General features: G+C 42.1%; 1 pseudogene; it reads left to right on the top strand.

Moving 5' to 3' along the window:
- The first annotated feature begins 3,144 nt into the window (after positions 1–3,144).
- Positions 3,145–5,693, top strand: LOC101445278 (zinc finger CCCH domain-containing protein 14-like; annotated as a pseudogene).
- The last annotated feature ends 650 nt before the right edge of the window (positions 5,694–6,343 follow it).

The raw sequence follows: 6,343 nt of genomic DNA, 5'->3' as shown, positions 1-6,343 counted from the left end.
ATACTTAACCACAGTGTAAAATCACCCACCTATGGCCTAGTGCCTGAAGATACCAGTTGACAAAAGGCTCACCCATCCCCTGACCACTACATGCTTCATGACCCCTCTCCTGGACAGTTTCCACTCCAGCAGGAATATGGAACCAATAAAATGTTGCCGTTTTCAATCCCTCTTTTGCATAAAGCAGACCAGTGAGAATGTTGGGACTTACACAACTTCATTTACATGGAAGGAGAAGAAACGGTGGGGAGCCCAGCCTTATTAAACAGTACCCTCACCCCCAGCAGTCGTGACTTGTGCAACTCATACAGGTATACCCACACTCCTGTCTTGAGTATGTACTCTTCCTTCGCATTAAAACCTCATGTTATTATTTGACTAGTCCTTGAATTCTTTCTCCTGACTGTGTCAAAAGCCCTCTTACCTAGGTTGGGGTCTTTCTCCAAGAGCTCCAGGGCCTCTCCAACATAAGATTGTGTTGACCACGAAGGGACAGGAAAAATAAGCATTGGCCTGTCAGCCTTTGCTCCCCACCCCTGGCCTTTCCTACCTACTCCATTGTGCTCTGTCCTTTTGGCCACTGAAGAATATCTTGACCCACCTGCCTGACCATGGCTCCCCTCCCTGGTGAGTGGTGGAGGACTTGTTCCTTATACCTTGCAGATTCAAGGGCTGTGCAGTTGACAGCTGACATTGTCTCTAGGGGTCTGAATGGTAAATTATCCAAGTCACGAAGGTATTCACCAGCCTGTTTTCTTGTCCTGCTGCCATGCAAGAACCTCTTTCTTTGTGGCTCTCTTTGTACTACTTGCAACCTTACTTTTCTTGAAGCTTAGATATGTCCTTTAGTTCTGAGATGGCAAACTTCTTCCTCCACACAGCAGGTCCCCATCCACCATTCATGAGGATTTTGTTGTCCCTTTGGTGACCCATGGTCCAACTAAAATAGCTGAGCCTGCGGATCTCTCATTTGTAGTTGGACCATGCCTGTGACCTGTAAATGCTAATTAGCTGTTTTTTTCTCCCCACCATGCACCCCTTTGTCATCATTATCCCTGAACTCACCATTTTGCTGGGAATAGCAGGACATAGTGCTGGTCATGGGATATGACCCAATGCCTTGCAAGGCACATTCTCTCTAAGCCCTTGTGCACCATCCTAATGATTGATCAGACACCCTAAGAAGCACCCACTGGGGATATGTTATCTTAATCATGTTAGAAACCCCCGACTTGTATTTATCTCAATAGGAGTTGATTGGATGGCCATTTTAGGGCCTGACAGTTCTGCCTCAGACTTTCTTGTCCTCTCAATCTTTGGAAACACTCAAACAGTCATTGGGCACCAAGGACAGCTGAGGATCCCTTGGCCAATGAAAATATAGGATGATATAAATAGATCTCAAACTGTAACCCAGAAAGTGAAGGGAGAGTCCTCATAAGGACCCCCACTCATTCATGAACCCTCTCTGAGGACTCACTATGTCTCTCTTATCTTCTCTCTTCTTTCATAGGTCAATATGGGCCTAGCAAAAGACCAGGACATGGATAACTCTCCCTTTTTACCCACAGACTCCCTTCTTGGGTACCTCTTGAAACATTGGACTGCTTTCCAGCTAGGTGTCCTAAAGTGGAAAAAAACCTAAGCTTTTGTTCTGTAATACCACACAGACACAACATAAATTAAAGGATGGAGAATTATGGCCTGAAAATGGAATGCTTAATTATGATACTATACTCCAATTAGGCTTTTTCTGCAAGGGACAGGGAAAATGGACTGAGGTGCTTAATGTTCAGGTGTTCATGGCACCATATCAAAACCCTGACCTCTGAGTAACCTGCCATTCATGCTATGCTCATAAACTATTTGAAAAGCCAGTTGACATTTTGGATGACCCCCTTTTAGACTCACTATCTAATATTCCCAGTGTACCATCTCTACCCGAGGAAGGAGTAGCTCCGCCCACTAGTGGTGCCGGGCCCTCTCTTGATCCTCCCCGTTATCCCACACGGTCAACCCAATCCTCTCCCATATCAACCTATTAACCCTTCCCTCCCTCAGGGAGAAAACAGTCTTGCAGGGGTTACTTGAAGGAGAATTTATCACCTACCTTCAGCTAAGCTCTTCCCATTGAGAGAGGTGGCAAACCGAGATGCCTGAACTAGGCAAGTGCATGTGCCATTCTCTATGACCAACCTAACATGGTACAAGTAAAGTTAGGGTGCTTCTTGGAAAACTCTGCCAAATTTACTGAAGAGTTCTAATCTCTCACCCTCTCTTTTGATTTAACCTGGGGAGATATTCATATTATTCTATGGGCCTACTGTACCCCAGAGGAAAAACTCCATATTTGGCCAGAAGCCCAAGCCCATGTTCACAGCTTAGCAGTAACCCAACCAAATCAATATCCAGAGGGAGCTAAGTATGTACCCAACCAAGATGCAAATTGCAATTACAGGGAGGGACAAGCAGACTTGAGACACAAAGATCACATGATCACCTGTCTCCTGGCAGGCATGAAAAAACTGTACTGTCAAACCCACAAATTATGGTAAAATCAGAAAAGTCACCCAAGAGACGGGCAAGAATCCTGAACTGTTCCAAGAACATGTCGTGGATGCTTTTAAAAATACACTAATATAGATCCCAGTACTAGGGAAGGACAAATCCTACTGGCAACCAATTTTATTAACCAGTGCCATAGATATCAGGAGAAAACTATAAAAATGGCTTTGAGTCCACAAACTCCCTTCAACCAAATGCTGGAATTTACTGTTAGTGCTGTTAAAAATAGAGCTTGAGCTGAGGAGTTGGAAAAGATTCAGTGCATTAGGCAGCAGGATAAGAGACATGCCCACTTAACTGCAGTCACTGAAACCAGTGTCCTGCACCTTCAGGGTCACCCCAGAGAACACTCCAAAAGATCAAATGGCCATCCATCTGGAAATCACAGTTTTTTCAAATGTGGGAAGCCAGGATATTGGAGCAAAGCATGTCCCACTCAAAGGAACCACCTGGGCCCTGCCCCAGATGCAGGAAGAAAGGACACTGGAAGAGGGACTGTTCCCAGCTCCAAAAGGAGAGGGAAGATTTCCCAAGACTATCATGACCTTAAATGAAGACTGAGGAGGTTCAAGGTCCTTAATGGCTCCCGGATCTCAAGTGGTCATCAACCTAGAGGAGACTTGGGTAACCCTTGACATGGCAGAAAGACTATTAATTTAATAATAGATACAGGGATCACTTACTCTGTCCTGAAACACCACTCTGGACCCTTCTTATCATCCAAGAGGTGTACTGTAGTAGGGGTGGATGGAACCCCAAAATCTCAACACTTCACATAGCCCTTAAGTTGTAGATTAAGAGACATCCTTGTAAACCATAAGTTCTTAGTCATTCCTGAATGCTCCACACCCTTAATAGAGGTGGATTTCCTACAGGCCCTAGGAACCACTCTTCATCTTATAAAATCCTGAAATTACCCTGTATTGGCTACACTACAAATTGTTGATTCAATTGAAAAAAATAGACCAAGTCCCCTTAATATCTGGTCACAAGTAGATCCCCAGGTATGAGACCATGGTATACTTGAGAAGGCTAATAGAGTCCAACCCATGAAAATCTCCCTTTGAGACAAAGCCACCTTTTCACACAGGTGCCATACCTCCTTAAACCTGAAGGTAAAAAGGGACTCCAATCTCTCATAGATACATTTTTACTACATGGGCCCCTTGTCCTCTGTTGGTCCCAATGCAATACCCCCATCCTCCCAGTTTGAAAGCCAAATGGAGGCAGTGAAGGTGACAGCTGGATTGTGAGGTGAGAGCCAGCCCTGGGCTCCAGGTAAATGAAGGGCCATGTAGTGGAGCCCACTACCAACAGCAGACCCATGGAGACAGAGAGATCAACCACAAGTTCTGGAGAACCATTAAGGGGAAATTGCAAGAATTAGGAGCTTATGTTGATCAAGAACTTCCTGATAACATTATGGTGATGGTGGCCAACAAGAAAAGTCAGGACAAATTGACAGAGGACCTGTCTCTGTTTCTAGGGAACAACACAATTCAATTCACTCTATGGCTTCATGGTACATTAGTTAAAAAACTTTGCTTTCTTACAGCAAAACCCTCTTATCTCAAGTCTTCTGATACCAACATCTTTGATAGTAATGAACCTTTAAATGAGAGCAATCTTGGTTGGGGAGGTAAGAGAAGGCATGAAGCAGCAGAGCCACCTCTTGCATTTATAAGCACTAGACCTGAGAAAAGGAATTCCAGAGTTTCCACAAGTTCACAGGAGCAGATAACCATTAATGTCAGACAGACTTACGATGATGGAGCTGCAACCCAACTAATGTCAACAGTGATACCTCTCAGGGAGCCAGTACCCTCCGAAGATGTGATTGATATGAAGCCAGAACCAGATGATCTCATTGATGAAGACTTCAATTTTGTGCCAGGGAATCCCTTATCTCAGAAAAAAACCTGCTCTGGCACTTACATATGGTTCTTCTCACCCTTCTATTAAAATTTATAGGTCACCTGCAAGTAGAAATGCAGATAGTGGTACTCATTGAAACAATTTGCCATTTCAACAGCAGCAAAATGATATTCATGCATCCAAATAACAGAACAGCCAGGTGTATGAAACAGGACATTTGTGTGGACTAGAAGTGCTTAAAAATTTAGAGGAGATTTATAGTCTCTTCTTCAGAAACAACTCGGAAAAAATGAATATTGAAGAAGAAAACTTTTGGAAGAGAAAGTTGCCTGTGGTTAGTTCAGTTATTAAAGTAAAAAAAAAATAGTTATGATGGAGAAGAGAAGGAGAAAGATGATGATTACAGCTCCTGGATGGCAAGCGCCTCAGTGCATCAGTGCCAGCAAAACACGAAAAGAGACCTTCACTTCCACCTTCTAAACAAGCTAAAAAGAATCTCCTTTTGAAAGCTATCTCTGTAGTTAAAGAATCTGTAACAAAAACGACCAACCATCCCACAGTTCCACAGAATCAGACACTTCCAGTTGCTCCCAGAACTTGAATGTCTCAAGAAGAATTGCTGGTGGAATTCGTCCAGAGTCAAAACAGAACCCCTACAATAAGTTCCCCTATTATAAAAGAGGAACGAAAAGATATAATATAGAAAAAAAGACATGGAGCTCAACAAAAACAATTGTTTTCTTGACTCGAGTTGATTTAGTAATCACAGAAGCTCTGCATATCAGTCAAGCTGAGATGAATGAATTGAGGGTGGCACAAAAAAAAAAAAAAAAAACAGAAAAACTTCTGGAGTGCTGTAAGCACTGGCTTGCCTGTGAAAATGCAGATGAGTGTACTTACCATCACTTTAACTTTGCTAAGCCTCTCCCAATTGTAAATTTGCTGAAAGATGTTTGTTTGTTTATCGAAATTGTGACTATGATGCAAAGTGTACTGAACTAGATTGTCCCTTCACTCATCGGAGTAGAAGAATCTCAGTACTGCCTCCAAAATGACTTACAGCACCAGCACCACCTTTTGTAGTCAGCTCTGTGGACTTCCCTGTATGTAAGAAAATGGATTGTCCCTTCTATCATCCAAGGCATTGTAGCTTTAGCATTCAGTACAAGACCTGACTGTACATTTTACCATCCCACCATTATGGTGACATGATGACATGCTTGAAATGGATTCAACCTCAAACCAGTGAATGATACCCAAGTCTACCTGGCAGAAGATCACGGACTTGAAAGTTTCCATCTACTGATGAAAAGTATTTATAGAACTTCCCAAATCTTTGAAACTTGGAATACTGCTTTCATAATATGAAGTTTATTGCCTATCTGAAGTATCTAATTTTTCAGGTTTGTAAGTTTATTAAGTGGTTTTAACATTGGGTGCAGTTTGTTTTGCTTTGACTACTCAAAGACAGTTTAAGGAAAAGTTAAATTCCATTAAAACATTTGAGACATGTTTGTACACCACTGTTTTTTAAGTACCAGCTTTTTTAGTGTGTTGATTTCATTGCTACTAATGATAGTACAGGTTTGGGCTACATTGTCGTCATGTATAGACAGAAACATAGAAGAGAGGAGTGTCTTTATGCTGCTTTTAGTTTTCCCAATGATATAATTTTCATAATTCACTGAAAACAGAAGAATGGCCTAGAGTGCTGAGATAGTTTACAATAGCCATTCAATTCTGCTTTTTTAATTTCTAAGTGAATTTAGTTTGAAAAGCATGATAATACAGGCCTCTCAAGTTGAGTACTGCTTTGGTAAGATGGTTTGAAAGAACTAGTGAGGTGGTTGTCTACAAAAAATATGAACATTTCCTTAAAATGCTTTGGTTTACTATTAATATA

This window comes from Dasypus novemcinctus, chromosome 3 (genome assembly GCF_030445035.2).
Source record: "Dasypus novemcinctus isolate mDasNov1 chromosome 3, mDasNov1.1.hap2, whole genome shotgun sequence".
Classification (NCBI taxonomy): Eukaryota; Metazoa; Chordata; class Mammalia; order Cingulata; family Dasypodidae; genus Dasypus; species Dasypus novemcinctus.
This window is presented reverse-complemented; position numbering and strand designations above follow the sequence as displayed.